This window comes from Mustela erminea, chromosome 5 (genome assembly GCF_009829155.1).
Source record: "Mustela erminea isolate mMusErm1 chromosome 5, mMusErm1.Pri, whole genome shotgun sequence".
NCBI classification, from domain to species: Eukaryota; Metazoa; Chordata; class Mammalia; order Carnivora; family Mustelidae; genus Mustela; species Mustela erminea.
The window spans coordinates 113,905,230-113,923,920 of record NC_045618.1 but is presented as its reverse complement, the minus strand read 5'-3'; the positions used below and the strand labels follow the sequence as shown (position 1 = coordinate 113,923,920).

The 18,691-nt window shown below is 39.5% G+C and overlaps 1 protein-coding gene across 5 annotated transcripts in view; it reads right to left on the bottom strand.

The window, feature by feature from the left end:
* The window catches only part of MPP5 (membrane palmitoylated protein 5), a 75,925-nt gene extending 67,358 nt beyond the window's left edge, over nt 1–8,567 (bottom strand). For 4 of the 5 annotated variants that reach the window (XM_032344546.1, XM_032344548.1, XM_032344547.1 and 1 more), the window contains exon 1: nt 8,331–8,566. The gene's annotated coding sequence lies outside the window, so the exon portion shown is untranslated. Of the gene's footprint in view, nt 1–8,330 lie in introns of all 5 variants that reach the window. The other variant, XM_032344550.1, reaches the window with a different exon arrangement.
* Nucleotides 8,568–18,691: the final 10,124 nt, after the last annotated feature.

Sequence of the window (18,691 nt, the reverse complement as noted above, 5' to 3'; positions counted from 1 at the left end):
TATTTAAATATAAGACTTTAAATTATGGTAATGAAACTCAATTCTATCAATGCCTATTTAAAAATGTGTAGCAGGGGCGCCTGGGTGGCTCAGTGGGTTAAGCCGCTGCCTTCGGCTCAGGTCATGATCTCAGGGTCCTGGGATCGAGCCCCACATCGGGCTCTCTGCTCAGCAGGGAGCCTGCTTCCCTTCCTCTCTCTCTGCCTGCCTCTCTGCCTACTTGTGATCTCTCGCTGTCAAATAAACAAATAAAATCTTTAAAAAATAAATAAATAAATAAATAAATAAAAATGTGTAGCAAAAATGACCTAGTGAAAAACACTTTAGAATGACTGAGTCAGTAAGAGAAACTGATAAAACCAAGAAAAACTTGGGACACCTAGGTGGTTCAGTCAGTTAAGCACCCATCTTCAGCTCAGATGACGATCCCCAAGTCCAGGATCCAGAGTCCAGCATCAGGCTCCTTGCTCAGCAGGGAGCCTGCTTCTCCCTCCGCCTGCCGCTCCCCCTGCTCGTGCTCTCTCTGACAAATAAATAAAATCATAAAAAAAAAAAAAGTGAAACCTAATCTCACTACATATGTAAGCTGCTTAAGGCAACATTATTTCCCCCACTGACTTTCACTGTTATTTCAGAGATGAAAAGAACTTTATTTCAACACACAGTAACAATTCTTCATCACTGACTCAGTCTATAACGCCTGACTGACACAATTCCTATAAAATTGCTTAATCAGATTATTGATAATCACACAATTTACCCAAAATATACTAAAATATAACTTACTAAAATGCAGTTCACTGCTATTCTATGTGAATGTCACGAACTAGGCTTATATTCCACCTACCTCTTATCTAACATTTATGGAGTGCTTAATATACACCAAGGCACTATGCTAACCTCCCTTCCTTTTTTTTTTTTTTTTTTTTAAAGTAGGCTCCCCACCCAGCATGGAGCCCAACTAGGGGCTTGAACTCAAGACCCTGAGATCGATCAAGACCTGAGCCGAGATCAAGAGTCAGATGCTTATCTAAGTCACCTGTGCTAACCATTCTTGATATGGCATCTCAGTTAATCCTCAAAATAAGGCTCTGAAGGGGATCACAATATGCCACTCCAAAATGTGACACTTTGACATAAAGATTTTCTTGAGCTAAAGGCAATTAAGAAACAGCAGACAGAGGGACGGGGCGGCGGGGGAGGGGGGCAGGAACTCTGGGCTCTCCCCTTATCCAGCTAAAAATTTTGCAGGGCATAAGTTTTCTTTTGCAAAGGTACCAGGAAGAGGACACTTAATCCTGGGAGGTTACTCTCATCAATGGAGAAGGCACCAACTTAAATCTGTACAACAAACCTTACAAAAATAAATTTTATCTTCCATTAGTTTCCCCACATACTTACCTTCCCACAATTTACATCCCCTAAAGGTCTAAATGTCTTTTCCTCTGCCTTGTCACCTCTCCACAATTTATTGCTCAGTCTCACTGCTTCTTTGGGTCAATTCTTTTCTATGAAGGTCTCCAAATGCACAGTTAGTAATAGGTCATTTTTCTTGCTAATCTGTCTTTGTCTCAGTGAACCTAGGAGGATAGAAAAAGTTTTTTTCCACCTCTATATCTTTCTGAATCAGGCACTAATACAATCCCCATTCTGCAAATACAGAGTCAGACTTTGATAAGTTAAGGTGCCCAGAGTCACATTCAAGACAAGAAGGGATTGCCCCATAAATCTGACTCTACAGCCTGAGTACTTAATCCACACAAGGACTATAATTGCACAGTAATGCCTGTCAGTAAAGACCCCAGGAAAAGCAAAAAAAAAAAAGCCATTAGCAAATTTATCCATTAGCATCTATACCTTTATAGAGAAGTCAATCAAGAACCCGTGAAAGTTAGACCCACTCAATTAAACACATTTATGGCTGACATAGGATAAAAGGAATTGTGTTTTGAATCTCAAATTCTATCACATTATAGGGGGTGACGTTTAGAGCAGTCTCTAGTATTAAGCTCACAAGCAAAGCTAAAGTTTAAACAAGTAAATGATAAAAGTGCAAATTGGGACAAGCATCTATTCTGGGTCATTTTAAGCAGTGAGATACTAAGATAAAGACAACACCTCCTATCCTTAAGGAGCGTGCAATTTACAGATTCAAGATTCTTCACTTTAATTCAAGTATGTCTTAAACACTAAATCAGAAGCAGCTTTCCTCCAAAAGTTTTCATTTTACCAAAAAGACACTGTTAAAACAAGCCTTATGATAGGCTAAAATATAGGCAAAGTAGAAAAATCCAAGGGCGCTGGAGTCATATAAACTGAATTCAAATCCTTGCTATCACTTGCAATAAGACTCTGAAACAGTTAATCTCTATGAGCCTGTTTCCTCACTTGTAAAAGGGAGAATATGGATAAAAACCTTACAGTGCTGCAGTTAATATTTAAAATATATACAAAGGACATATACTGTATAACACATTAAGAGACAGAGCAAGGAATACTGTTATAGTAACAGTTACGGGAAAGCAGAAAATACTGTGATTTAGTCAAATCACTTACTACTCTTACCATAAAGTTTAAGTGTAAAAGGAGAAGCTATAAATATGTAAATGGCTAAGATATATATAGCACACTGTCCCTTCAAGATGCCTACAAAGAATTATCAAAATTTCCTTTCATAAATTCATATATTGATTACTTTTAAAGTGAATCATTTTGAAAAACATCTGCAGGTAACTTGTATAATCCTTAGATGAATCACATGTAATCTTAGTTCAAATTCTGAAAATTAATCAGTGTAAGTATCCATATTAACATAAGAATTCCACATGATTATCTCAATACATGTAGAAAATGCATTTGGCAAAATTCAACATCTACTCATGATAAAAATCCTAGGCAATACCTTGGAGGAAACTTCCTTGACCTGATTTAGAGAATCTATGAAATTACCTACAGCTAAGATCACATTTATAATTTTTTAAAAATATATGTTTGTTTTAGAGAAAGCGAGCAAATGAGTGTGGGGGCAGCGGGGGAGAAAGAGAGAATCTCAAGTAGATTACCCACACAGCAGGGACCCCCAAGGCAGGTCTCAATCTCAGGACACTGAGATCATGACCTAAACTGAAATCAAGAGTTGGACGCTTAACTGACTGAGCCACCCAGGTGCCCCAGCTAACATATTTAAAGGTGAGAGACTAAATGTTTTCCCTTTAAGACTGCAAACAAGGCAAAGATGTATCATTTCATTACTCTATTCAAACATCTCACCAGAATGTGAGATGTGCAGTAAGTGCAATAAATCAAGAAAAGAAAAAAGCATATACATTAGAAAGAAACAATTCTTTATTCACAGAGAGGTCTACTTAGAAAATCCTAAGAAATCCACCCCCCCAAAACTCCCTAGAACTAATAAATAAGTTTGGTAAAAACTGAGGATACAAAGTCACTACAAAAGAAATCAACTGTAATTCCATAAACTAGCAGTGATCAATTATAAACTCACTTTTTTAAAAAGATTTTATTTATTTATTTGACAGAGTGCGTGTGCACAAGCAGGAGGAGCAGCAGGCAGACGGAAAGGGAGAAGCAGGCTCCCTGCTCTGTGGGGATACAGGGCTCCATCCCAGTACTTGGGGGATCATGACCTGAGCCAAAGGAAGATGCTTAACCGACTAAGACACCCAGGTGCCCCAAAACCCACTTTTTTTTTTTAAAGACTGCTTATAATAGGACCAAAAAACTGAATTACTTAGGTATAGATTCAATAAAATAGTTGCAGGATCTATATGCTGATAACTATGAAACACTCATGAAAGGAAGCAAAGACCTAAATAAGTGGAGAAAAATACTATTTCATAGACTGGGAAACTCAACTTTGTTAAAATGTCAATTACCCTCAAATTGACCTAATGATTAAACTCAATCCTAATCAAAACCCTAGCAGATTTTTTTGTGGATATCGAGCTAATCCTAACATTTATATGGAAAGGCAAAAGAACTAAAATAGCTACAGTAATTTTTTGAAAAGAATAAAGTTGGAGAAGTCACATTACCTGATTTCCAGACTCTAAAACTACAGCAGTCAAGACACTGATAATGGCAAAAGATAAGGATTTCAACTAAACACAAGAGTCTAGAAACAGACCCAGAAAAATGTAGCAAAATGGTGTTTGATGGGGACACAAAGGCAATGCCATGGAGAAAGGAGAGTCTTTTCAACAAATGGTCATGGAACAACTGGACAAATAAATGAAACTCGACCCAAAATTCTCTTTATATAAAAATTAACTTAAAATGAAACACAGATCTAAATGTAAAATATAAAACTATAATACTTGTAAAAGAAAACATAGGAGAAACCTCTGTAACTTGGATTAGACAAAAACTGCTTATATACAATGTCAAAAGATCCATAAAAAAAATACAGATACTTTGGACTTCATCAAAATCTAAAACCTCTGTACTTCAAAAACCACTGTTAGGGAGGATGTAAAAAGGCAAGCAAGAGACTGGAGAAAATCTTTGTAAATCACCTGGTGGACAAAGGACTAGGAAAAACTCTCAAAACTAGACATTTAGAAAATTCAGTTTTAAAATGGACAAAAGATTTCGCTTCACCAAAGAAGATACACAGATGGCAGATAAGCATATGAAAAGATACTCAACACCATTAGTAATGAGAAAATGCAAATAAAAACCATAGTGAGAAACTGCTACAAACCTATCAAAATGTAAAACAAAAAAAATGACCACACAAAGTGATGAGGATGTAAAGTAACTGCAACATTCTTCATACACTGCTGGTAGGAATACAACAGTTCAGCCTCTTTGGAAAACAGTTTGCTGTTTTAACAAATTACCACAAACTTAGCTATTTAAAAACAACACAAATTTATTATTTTACTCTTTGTACATTAAAAATCTGACCTACGTCTCTCTGGGCTAAAATCATGATGTTAGCAGAGCTGCATTCTCTTTTGGAGGCTCCAAATGTTAATCCACTTCCTAGCCTTTTCCAGCTTCTAGAGACCACCACATGCCTTAGCTTACAGCTCTTCTCCCCATCCTCAAAACCAGGAACTCTTCATCTCTCTGGAGTGGCTTCTGTTGTTAGATCTTTTTTCCCTACTCTACTACTTCTTCTCTCTTTCTCTTTTAAGGACATTGGATTACTACTGTGGGTAAACCAGCATACTCTCCCTATTTTAAAGTCAACTGATTAACTGCCACTTTAATTTGTCTTTGCTATACCCTAGTTTATTCGTAGGTCCAAGGGATTAGGATATTTTTATGGGCCCTTATACTGCCTATCACAGACCATTTTTTAAGTAAACCTACACTTACCATATAACCCAGAAAGGAGGACTTATGTTCACACAAAACCTGTTCCCAGAGATTTATAGCAACAGCAACTTTTTCAGAGTTAATTTTTTTTTTTAATTTAAAAACTAACTCAGCTTTCCTTCAACTGGTGAACAAACTGTGGTACATCCCTACAATGGAATACTACATTCAGCAGTAAAACAGAAGGAACTGCTGATATGCTCACAACATGAATACTCAACTGTATTATGCTAAATGAAAGAAACCAGACTCAAAAGGCTAAATACTGAATGATTCCATTTATAAGATAGTCTAGAAAAGAGAGACTACAGGGAAAGACAGTAGATCACTAATTGCCAAGGATTACAGGTGATGGAGGGAAGGGTTGATTACAGAACAAAGAGCAGCTGCTTAAGGGAATTTTATAGGTGCTGAACCTATACTTGATTTTGGTAGTTATACAGCTCTGCATTTGTCAAAACAATTGTACAACAAAAACTGTACAGAAACAAAACAAAATTTCATTTCATGTAACTTAAAAATAAAGTTAAAATCTTTTTAAAACAAGGAAAATGAAACATTTATCAGATTGGCAGAAATTTGAAAATCTGACCATACCAATCTGACAACTGTAAGTGTGGGCAAAGATGATGTACATACTGTCAGCAAGAACGTAACTTGTTAAACTTTAGAGGATAATTTGGCTGCAGCTAGTAAAGCTGAAAATGCACAACCTATGGCCCAGCAATTCCAATTAGGATAGGTAACCCTCACACATGTGCCAGAGGAGACATGCACAAAGATATTCACTAAACATTGCCTAAAATACTAAAAACCTGAAAACAGCCCTTTCATAGGGGAATGAACTAATGGTTGTCAGTGGTTATTAAAATAAGAGAGAAACAAAAAGAAAGAAAATGAAAAGAATCAATCCTGCTAGATAAATACAGGATTTTGAGAAGAATAATTTATTGGTTTATCTAATAACAGTATACAGTGAAAAGAGCACCGTACTTGGAATCTGGAGACACGTATTTTAGCATTTAGTTCCCACTCTGCCACTAAAAAGCAGTCAAACTATGGGCTACTTAACTCTACAGACCTCACTTCCTTTTCCTGGAAAATGAAGAGGTTAAGCTATACAACACTACGATTACTTCCTAACTCAGGAATCCCATGATTCAATAAATATATAGTCAAATATTATATGTAAAGAACTTATGTTGAGAAATTATTTCTCCCAGACACCCTGCAATCAGAAACTATCAGAGAAATAGAGCATCTTAGTATACCGATACATAAAATGGATCAAATTTCTTGTTATGTTTGTGTTGAACTTTTTAATCAATATCATAAGTCAGAAAGAGCATAAAAACCCCTAAACCCAGCATACCAACTCAGGTCACCTTCAAGTAAAACTCTTCCATTTCAATATTCTTTTTTTTTTTTTTTTTTTGGTCAGAGAGAGAGAACACAGGCAGACAGAGTGGCAGGCAGAGACAGAGGGAGAAGCAGGCTTCCCTCTGAGCAAGGAGCCCGACGCGGGACTCGATTCCAGGACGCCGGGACCATGACCTGAGCCAAAGGCAGCCGCTCAACCAACTGAGCCACCCAGGCGTCCCCCATTTCAATATTCTAAAGCAAGTTAATATTATAATGAGTCCATCTTTACTTGTCAAGTTCAGGTGTGTCTAGTCAAAAGTCATTTAAATACATGGTAAAATCTACCTGGTCCTTCTTAGCAAAGATAACAATGAACTGCTTCTCATATTTTTGCCTGTTTCATCTATAAAGATCTTACATTATAATTTAATAGCTTCAGCCTACTACAATTTAAAGAGCCTTTTAAGACTTCACATGCCATGTCCACAGGGAACTAGTAAAAAACCAGTAGTTCATAATCCAAAAAAGCTTACTTAACAATTTCATTACCACCAATACTTAAACTTCAAAGGCACCAATAACCACATGTCATTTGTTCCTATTGCAGAATTTAATAGGTTATTAACTTCTGGTATAATCCAGAGGCATAATTAGGATACCACCATTAAAGCATGAAATCACTTTTTAAAAAATCAGAAACATTAACACCTTTTACCTTGCCAGGAAAATAAAAATTTCCAAAGTCCCGTTTCACAGGATTTCCAAATCTAAATTCTCACAATTCTAAAGAAGTACGGGACAAAACACACACTGTATGCTACTTCTTAAAACCTCTCAGCTATCAGATTTTAATTTTAGCGCCAACTGCCAAGAAAAGCCTTCCTACCGAAACCTAAATTCGGCACACATTACTGTAAGCCAATCAACTAAACAGAAGGTGAGTTGTTATTATTATTAGGAAGTTACATAATTTGCGCCAAAGATTGTTTTTAAAGCGTCTTCCCTTAAATGAGGATTACAATAATTTACAGGCTTCAAAGTTCACCTTGCAAACTTCAAGTAAATTATCAGAAACCATTAACGAGATTAGGTTTTTCTTTAAAAGTGGACACAAGGAAGTAGGAACTGTTTATTCGTTTAAAGGACGCAATAAGCACCGAATACCAGGAGCTGAGTCAGGCAGAGGAACGCTGACTACATTCCGTCTCCCAAAGGAAAGTGTTCGTCGCACCGATTTCCCCCGCCGGGCCTTAGAGGGAGTCCCGGGAGTTGTGAACCCGGGTGCGGGGGAAGCAGAGGACAAGGAATTCCCTGGCTCGTCCCCCGTAACTCGGGCCCGGCTGGCGGCAGCCCCCGCTAAGGTGGTCCCAACGCCAAGGCAGAGGGAGCGGGCGGGGCCGGGCAGCGTCCCCCGCCGAGGGACAAAGGTTGGGCTCACGCCCTCTGCGACCGGCCGCGGCTCCCGCCGTCCGGGGCAGCCAGCGGAGCAGCCCCCAGTCCCGCTCGGGCCGAGAGAGCGGCGTGTGGGGGAGGGGACGAGCCCCGCCGCCCCTCCCCCCCACGCGCTCCCCGGGACCTGTTGATTAAGATCTCCACACAGACGACGCTGGTCCGCCTCTTACCTCTGCGCCACCGCGGGCCGCCGATCCTCCCGCCCCGGCCGCTCCCACACACTGAACAAACGACAGCTCCCCTGCGGCACTTAAAATACCGGATAAAGAATCCAGAAACTCCCGATTCCCCACCTCACAAGCCTTAGACCCCGCCTCCGCCCCACCGCCAGTCGCCGCCGTCGCCGCCGCCAGCGACTCACTCCACCTCGAGACCGCGCGAGACCGGCCCCCGCGGCCGCCGCGAGACCGCGCACGCGCCCCCGGGACGCTGGCGCAGCGGGCGCGCCTATCCCAGCTCCTTCTGGGCGCGCCCCGCCCGCTGCTAGGCCGAGAGGCTGGCGCGGCTCGCCCAATCCCGCGCCGGCGTGGAGAGAGGGCCCACTCATTGGTCTCCTCCGCAGCCCCCGCGGCGGGTCGCGCGCACTCGCGCACCTCTGAGTGAGGCTGGAACGGCTTCGTGCTCGCCGGCGCAGGGGCTGTGTGCGGACGTGAGGTCTCCCCGAGACGCAGTCGGATGCGGGCTGCTGTCGGGAAAGCCCTTGACCTTCCTCTCCCTCGAGGTCCGTCAGTTCCTGAAGAAAATCTGATTCCCCGTGAGGCAACTTCTGTGTCCTGTGAGGCACGTCACACAATCTAACATTTGTTTAAAAAAGAACCACGACACTCGCTTTCTCTGTCTCTCAAATAAATAAAATCTTTATTAAAAAAAAAAAAAAGAACCACGACGTAATAAAACACCTGGATGTGTATAAGGTCCCCGCAGGATTCTCTGCTACCGCAGAAGACGCCAAAAAGGTAGCAGCTAGGATGGAGTTCTGAAAGCCAGAAAGGAAGGATGCCAAGGGCCGCAGCAGTTTCACAAAACTTAGTGACCTGGGCCAACTGACATGCAGTGCAATGAAAGCCAGATAAAGTCTTCCAGATTTCTTAGGAACTGTTAGCCTCATCCAAAAAGAAAAAAAAAAAAAAAAAAAAAAAAAGAAAAAAAAAAGTAGTGTGTATGTGACCTATTTGCTCTTATGTGCATAAAATAAGTAATAATTCAAGAAGCTTCCTCTAGCTCCTCCACGAGTTTTTCCTTAGTACAGAGTTTCTCAATCTCAGGGCCACCGACATTTGGGCCAGATAATTTGTTGTGGGGGCTGTTCTGTACGTTGTCAGATGTTTAGCAGCATCCCTGGGCTCTACTTGTTGGATGCCAAGAGCACCACTACCCCCATTGGTGACCATCAAAATATCTCTAGACAACGGCAAAGGTCCCCTGGGTGGCAAAAATCACCTTCTATTAAGAACCACTGACCTGGAGCGCCTGGGTGGATCAGTGAGTAAAGCGTTTGCCTATGGCTCAGGTCATGATCCCAGAGTCTTAGGATGGAGTCCCTTATCTGGCTCCCTGCTCAGAGGGAGGCTGTTTCTCCCTCTCCCTCGCTTACTGCTCCCTCTGCTTGTGCTCTTGCTCGCTCACTCTCTCTCTCAAATAAATAAAATCTTGGGCCGGGGGTGGGGGGTGGGGTGAAGAACCACTGACCTACCTGTTCAAAGAAAAGGCCTCTTTAGAAAGATAGTCACTATTTACCAATAAATTCCAATTGCTTGGCCCCAAGCAGTTTTGCAAAAAGCCCCACCCAAATGAACCCTCCAGCTACCTAGACTTGCTTCCCCAGCTGCTTGGACTCCTCTGTCACAGGACCCCACCCTAATAAAATGATGATCACTATCTGTACGAAATGGCAGCTACTGATCTCAAAATATGTGGAAATGCCTTTGTAAAATGTATACAAATACTACTTTTAATTCCTAAAGCTATTTTCATTTTTTTAAGATTTTATTTATTGACAGAGAGAGGAAGATAGCAAGAGAGGGAACACAGCAGGAGGAGTGGGAGAGGGAGAAGCAGGCTCCCCTGAGCAGGGGCTCCATCCCAGGACTCTGAGATCATGACCTGAGTCCAAGGCAGCCACCGAACAACTGAGCCACCCAGGCACCCCGAGGCATTTTCATTTTAAAAGAAGATAGATCCAATGGCAGATAGAAAATCTATTCTCTGCTAAATAGAGACATTCCCCAAATCCTCAAATCATTCAATTTACTGATCTCGGATACAAAAAATGAAAGCTGGAAGAGTGGAAGATACAGAAACTGGAGGCAAGGTGATTAGATTTGAGATAGAGTTTTGAAGATTACTAGTTTTGTGATCTGATGATAACCATGGGATGCATGACAGGTTTCCTGGGCCTAAATTCTCTCATCTGTAATATAATGAGTTAACTACCTCTTGTTGTTGTTGTTATTTGCTAGTAGCCTCTGCATATGGAATCTAACACAGATCATTTAGGGGGGTTAAAAAAATACAATATTCATCCTCAAATAGAATGAAGTGGTATTCTGTGATTTAAAACCTCCAAAGAGAGTTATTCATTCTTGGCACAAGTCAGTTTACCCACTGAGTCACTCTGGCAAATTTGTAACTAAGTATTTTGGGTAAGTAGTAAAAGCCAAACTGTCATGTGTATAGTAGAAAAGTCAAGTGTATAGTAGAGAGCAACCATAGTTAAATATCCTTCTGCCTCCCTCATTTTGGCACCTGCTTAACCCACTCTTTACCAACAATCTCTATTATATGTTTATATAATATAATGTTATATCAATGTTATACCATTTTATTTTATTCAAGGCTTGGGGAAATATATTAACATTTCATTTCAGCCATTTGCAACAGGTCTGAAATCTCAGTTTTCAAGATTCTACCACTCACTATTATATGTAAAATCCTTGACTAAAACTATTGGTTCTATCCCTTTGGTTGTATCACTTCTATGTACTAGTGAAAGCTGAGTTTTCATAACTGAATTAGCAGCCTAATTTCTTATAATTTTATGAACCAGGTGATCAGAAATAATGTAAATTTAAAAAGGGAAGTCTGGTTGGATCAGTCGGAAGACCATGCAACTTTTGATCTCTGGATTGTGAGTTTTAGCTCCAAACTGAGTGTAGAGATTATTTAAAAAAAAAAAAAAGAAAGAAAAAGAAGAAGAATGTAGATTTTTTTAAATATAAGAGAGAGGGAAAGAGAGGCTTTTCTTTTTTTAAAGATTTTATATTTATTATTTGACAGAGAGATGCAGTGAGAGAGGAACACAAACAGGGGGCGTGGGAGAGGGAGAAGCAGGCTTCCCGCTGATCAGAGAGCCCAATGCAGGGCTCAATCCTAGGACCGTGGGATCATGACCGCAGCCAAAGGTAGCGCTTAAATGACTGAGCCATGCAGGCACCCCAAAAGAATGTAAATTAAAAGAATACTCACTGATTCGTATATGAGAAGTTATGAAAAAAACAATTAGGGTCACCTGGGTGGCTCAGTGGGTTAAGCCTCTGCCGTCGGCTCAGGTCATGATCTCAGGGTCCTGGGATAGAGACCTGCATCGGGCTCTCTGCTTAGCATGGAGCCTGCTTCCCCTTCTTCCTGTCTGCCTCTCTGCCTACCCGTGATCTCTCTGTCAAATAAATAAATACAATCTTTAAAAAAAAGCAATTAGGGCGCCTGGGTGGCTCAGTGGGTTAAGCCGCTGCCTTCGGCTCAGGTCATGATCTCAGGGTCCTGGGATCGAGTCCCGCATTGGGCTCTCTGCTCTGCAGGGAGCCTGCTTCCTCCTCTCCCTCTCTCTGCCTTCCTGTCTGCCTGCTTGTGATCTCTGTCTGTCAAATAAATAAATAAAATCTTTAAAAAAAAAAGGCAATTAGTAGGTATATTAATTAACTACATATCTTAAAAAGTGTTAAAAATATTTAAAAAAGAAAACCAACAAATCTTAAACTTCAAATTTCATTGGGTTTAGTTATTATTTTGATGTGTTATACTATTTCCTAACCTTTCCTAAATCTAGCAAAAAAATAATTGTCTCTAAGCTGAAGACATTATGCAGCTGTTACTATGTGGAATGGGAGGTCCCACTGTCTAAGGTTAGCAGCAGTATAATTTCGTACAGGTCAGTATCATTCAACTCAAATAACTTTAATAGTTACCGATTAATTAAAAAAAACGTATACTGAGTATTTCCTATGTGCTAAGCACTGTGCTGTAAGGAATTAAAACATGTGATAGTTCCTAACCTGGAGGAATTTATAGTAAGCTGGAGAAAGGGACAAGACAAGTCCATATAGGTAAAATACAAGGGAAAGTATGGAAAATGAAAATAAAGTACTCTGTGGATTCAAAGGTAAAGTCTTTTACTGGGAGGAGCTTTACTATTTAAAGATGGGAACAGAGAAAGGGACAGGTAATAAGCTATTATGAAAATACACAATAAAAGGAAAACCAAGATCTTGTGCATGGCTTTAAAAAGATGGGCATAAAACATTTTATCGATCTGAATGAGTGAAAGTACACAAAGAAAAGCATGGGATTATTATGGGAACATAAGTAGTCAACAATAACTTCAGGGTAGGATATTCAACATTTAGAATGTTAGTCATTTATCACACTTGCATTGGTACCTTCCTTGGCGGTCCTGGGCTACACTGGGGATGAGTAGACAAATAAAACATGGTCCTGGGGAAATCTGATTCTGAAAAGAGGAGATAGGCAAATTTGGAGCTTGGTAATTTTTAATGAAGGAAAGACCAAAACTGAATGCCAAGATAAGGGAAATCATGTTTGTTCTCCTTGAAAATGGCTGTAAAATTACCCCTATCTTTTCTTCACCAAGCTCCCAATCAAATCCCTGTTTTGTTTGTACAACAAATCTCAGCAGCTGCTTTAATTTGCATTAATATGTGAATACCTATGACTTGGTAGGGGGTGGTATCTGTGCTGAACTCCAGGGTTGAACTTCATTGCCTCTTTTATCCTCCCTTGGACCCACTCTGAGCCTTAACTCCACCACTGCTTCAAAACAGCCTTTGTCAAAGTCACTGATTAGAGCCGCTTTGTTAAATGCAAAGGTCAGTGTTGAGTTTTCTCATCTTCCTTATCTGCCAGCAGCATTTGATGGTATGGGGCATTTTCTCCACTTTGTCCTCTGCGCTCTGGAAACATCATTCAAGCTTCTCTTCCTCCCCACTGGAACCTCCTTTTCATCTCCTTGCTGGTTCTTTATCTCCCTGAATGCTAACAATTCGAGTGACCCAGGACTCTAAACAGTCAATATTTACTTATCTGCCTGGCTTTGAATCCCCTATCATTTGGGGCCATTTGATCAAAAGGAAATCACTTAATTTCTCTGAGCTTCAGTTTCTTCATTTATAAATTAAGGATAATGAAAGTTGCAACCTCCCACAATGGTTGTGAATACTAAATGAATTATATATGCGAAGTGCTTAAAACAGTCCCTTTCAATGTATGCATTAACAATTTGTCCTTATTCTTTTTTAAAGAGATTTATTTATTTGACAGACAGAGAGAGAGCACAAGCAGGGGGAGCAGCAGAGGGAGAGGGTGAAACAGGTCCCCCGCTGAGCAAGGAGCCTGATGTGGAACTTGATCCCAAAACCCTAGGATCATGACCTGAGCTGAAAGCAGAGGCTTAATCATCTGAGCCACCCAGTAGTCCCCCTTATTCATTTTTTTAAAAAAGATTTTTTTTTGTTTATTTGAAAGTGGGGGGGGGGGAAGCAGACCCCCCGCTGAGCAAAGAGCCTGATGCAGAACTTAGACCTGAGCCTAAGGCAGACACCTAACTGCCTGAGCCACCAAGGCACCTGACTTGTCCTTATTTTTATCAGGCTCTTTATCATTCACTCTCTACATGATTTTGTCTCATCTCATGGCTTTAAATCCCATCTATACACTGTCAACTTTAAACTAATCTCTAGCCTGAACTACTGTCTCAAACTCCAGAATCATACAGTTCACTGCTGACCCAACATCTCCATTAGGATTTCTAATGAACATTACAAATTTAACATGTCAGAACTTTTTATTTTTGTCCATTTTTCTTCATTTCAGTATATGGTGATGCTACCTATTTCAGTTGTTCTGGCTTTCCTTCACACAGCCCATCCAATCCACCAGGAATTCCTTTTATTTATACCTTTAAGACATACCCAGAATCTAAACACTTCTCACCAACCCCACTGCTCGCACCCTACTCAAAGACATCACCACCTTTCGTCTGGATTACTGCAATAGGCTCTTTCCCACCCATAAATTTTCTCTTAATACTATAGCCAGAGTGATTCTGCTAAACTAAAAGTGAAATCAAATCACTGTTGTGCTCAATAGTGTATAATCCAACATGATCTCCCTGACCTCACCTTTCTGCTCTTTTCCTTTCTCATTTCAGACCAGCCACCCTGGTGATTGTGCTGCTCTCTACACATTCCCACAGCTCTGCCTTGAAACCTCTGCATTCAGTATTTCTTGTCCCTGAAATATCCAATCTCCACATGCCTACTCTCTCTCACTTTCTTTAGGTCTCATTCCAAATGTTATCAGTGAGCTCCATTATCTCTCATGCCCTACCTCCCAGCACTCCTTACCCTCCTTCCCCAATTTTATTTTTCATTGTAATTATTCACCATCTGACATATATTATCTATCTCCCCAAAGTAGAATGTAAACTCCATGAGGGCAAGGACTTTGCTTATTTTATGCATCACTACTTATTTTTACAATTTCCAAGAATCTAAAACAGTATCTGACATGTAGATGGTACTTGATAAATATTTGTTGAATTAATGACTTAATGAAAGAAACAGACACAAGTAAGTGGAAGTCAAAGAAAAAACTTCAGCTTTGTCAAATGTTTGGCCTGTGACTAGCCTATCTTAGGAATAACTTCTGTCTAAACAGGACTATTTTTGTTCCTAAGAGGTGGTCTGGGTGGGGAAGGAAGAAGAGAGCATGGCAAATGCAAAGAGAAAAGGGAAAAGAAAACTACTTGCTCACTACCTCCTGCCTCCTATGCTTCATGGTTCATTCCAGCCACTGTAATAATCCCTCATTTAATTAATACAGCTGAAAATTAGAAAGCAGAAAGCTCCTTCAAAAGTCAAAATCAGTTGCACTTACATTTTATTCCTGAACTTCCACCATATCTTGTTTCTAACATCTAACAGATTACTATTATATGTGTGACCCTTTAATGGACGTGTTGGTTCAAAGCATACATACCCTTGCCATGGAAGTCAGTCAGGACCAGTTTCCAGTGGAAATTACAGATCAGGTGAAGGAAATAGTTCTAACTAGGAATTTGCAAAGCCTCAGTAGAAACGATATCTGGGACTTACAAAATTTTTCTCATGGGAAAGTCCTCACCTTTAGAAGGTGAAACCAAAATAAAATGAGAGGGTCAGAGGACCTGTTTAAGATGGTGAAACCAATTTATAAAGACCAATCAGAGCAGTGGTTGTATGGGGTGAAGGCAGGCTGGAGGGAATTAATTGCAAAGTGGTACAAGCAAAGTGATTTGCTTAAATGAAATCACATAGGATGTATTTACACCCATTGTGGGACTTGAACTCACAGCCTGGAGATCAAGCATCACATGCTCTGCTGACTGAGCCAGCGAGGTGCCCTCATGTTTTCTTTTTATATCTGACTTATTTCCCTCAGTAGGATGTTTCTAAGAGTCATTCGTGTTGTTGTTGCACTATTTGTTTTTTGTTGTTATTAGGTAGTAGGAATATACTACATGTACACTGTATGGATATACCACAGCTTGTTGAAACATTGACCTGTTGGTGAGCATTCAGGGTGTTTCCAGATGTGGGGCTATTATGAACAAAACTACGGACATTTGTGTACAAGTCTTGTTTTGAACATATGTCTTATGAACACGTTTTAGTTTTTCCTGAGTAAATATCTAAAGTAGAATTGTTTGGTCATATGATATGATGTCTTAACTTTATAAGAAACTTCCTGTTTTCCAAAGTGGTTGTTTAGGGACCATGATGTTTGAGAGATCTAATTGTTCCACATAGTCATCTACACTTGGTGTGGACTGGCACTGCTTCTTGACAGACTCCGTTACTAGGTAATAATAGTCTTAGTTGTGATTTTCTTCAGCACAGAATCAATTTGTTCCAGATAATCTCTCTCAAGGAGACATTTTCTATTATGAGACAGCCATCTCCAAATTAGAAACTGTTGGTTTATATATACCCATAGCTTAAAAATGGCCCTAATGGTGATCCCATAAAGGTTGCGTGGAAAACTCCTATTTTACTCTTGATTGTGGAAATGGGAAAAAAATCCTTTTCATCTTTGGAGCAAAGAAAGGAGGAGGAGGGGTTCCCTGGGAATGTGGGGCAAAGGTAGAGGATTTTCCTGTCCAACAGAAATATGATGTGAGTCACATAAGTAATTTTGTGAGATATTATTTCACAGCTAGCTAAGAAATTACAAGGAAACAGATGAAATTAATTTATAAATTTTAACCTGATCCATCCAAAATATTATAATTTAACACATTATCAATATAATTATTGAGTTATTTTTCTATTTTTTATACCAACTCTGCAATATCTGCTGTATATGTTATACTAAAAGTATATCTCAATTCAGATGCTAAATTTTCAACAGCTGAAGTGAAAAAAAAATGTAGCCTTACCAAAACAACACGTTGATGTTTAATGCAAAAAATATTCAACACTGCTTCAATTTTTAAAGTTAAATTTGAATTAATTAAAATTAAAAGAGATTTAAAATTCAGTTTCTCCATTGAACCAGCCACGTTTCAAGTGCTCAGTGGTGACATATACCCGGTTGCTACCATATGTTTCTAGAGGTTTGCCTGTGGGACAGGAAGGAGAAGATGGAGCTGAAACTTATTCATTGCTGTGACTCAGGTCAGAGTAGAAATACCAGTACTATTTGCTATTAGTGTGAAATTTGAAATAGATATCCATATATCTTTCTTCCCTAGCTGCATTGTTTTGAACAAGTAACTTAACCTCTGTAACTCCACTTTCACCATCTGTCCGTAAAACAGGAAAGTAATAACACCCTTCAGATTGTTGTGAAGCTTGAGAAGGCACACAAAGCACATGGTAGAACGACTGGCAGCTTTTTGAAAAGGAATAAGTGGTGGCTTTTAAAAATCCAAATTATTCTTTGGATGGGGACCATGTATAGTTCTTCTTCTATATTTAAAGGAGTAGAAGTGGGGTGCCTGGGTGGCTCAGTGAGTTAAGCCTCTGCCTTCAGCTCAGGTCATGATCTCAGCGTTCTGGGATCAAACCTTGCATGGGGCTCTCTGCTCAGAGGGGAGCCTGCTTCCCCCTCTCCCTCTGCCTGCCTCTCTGCCTACTTGTGCTCACTCGCTCTCTCTCTCTATCTCTCTCTGTCAAATAAATAAATAAATAAATAAATAAATAAATAAATAAAATCTTCTGAAAAAAAAAGTAGATGTTTTTAAAATCCTGTTTGGAAATGGCATTCACTGATTCAGCAAATTCTATCTCTCAGGTCAGGTGCTCAACACTTAAAACACAAAGAATGAACACAGTCCCGACCTTCAAGAACCTTACAGTGCTTAATGTTAGAAACAACAAGGTGTTGGGTTAAGGTCCAAGTGAGAAAAGGAAAACCAAAGAGAGTAACAAATTTATCCAACAACCCCAAAGAAAAGAAGCCCCACAGATAAAAATTGAGTTTATGAATTGAAAACCTTAATAGTTCTATTTCTCTACCTTCCTTTAAAATTGATATCCACAATTATAATAGCCAAGATTTAAGAAGTTAGATTGGCATGAACTTAAATGCTCAGTGATTGATTAGTAGTAGCCTTTATTTCTGCCACATGGAAAACACTGCTTTTTTTTTTCCTCTTGTGTTGGTTGTTATTTCTTGAGCCATGCTTGTTTTTTAGTTTAGTAGTTTGTATTTATCTAATAAAAAAAAAAATGGAAAAGTCAGTTCAATTCAAAGGTCTAAAAATACAGAATATTTTAAAAGTTATTACTGGTAAGTATAAAACATTAAAAACTACATATGAGTAAAATAAGTGATTGAAATAAGTAAAATTGCATCTTTAATATAGCTTCTCTTCTTATTCTAACAATAAAGATCCTCTGGACGGATAAGATCTCATTTTTGAAATCTAGATAGTGAAGTGATGTTAAAGGAAACTCCTTAATTTCTTAAAATTTTTGTTTTTAACAGCTATTTCTGGAGTGTCTGGGTGGCTCTAACCCCTGTGCTGATACTACCTTTTGATCCTTGGAAGATTCTAGGGCAGAAACTACAGCAGACCCTCAACATCCCATTCCACCTCTATTGTTACTACAATAGAAGTAATAAGATTCCCTGCTCAAAGATTCAATTTGTTGACAACTTTTTGTGCAAGCGTCATATCTGACCTTTATAGCTACAGTGATTTATAATTGTAAAAAACAAAATTACCTTTTTGTTGTCTTACATGTTTTTTTTC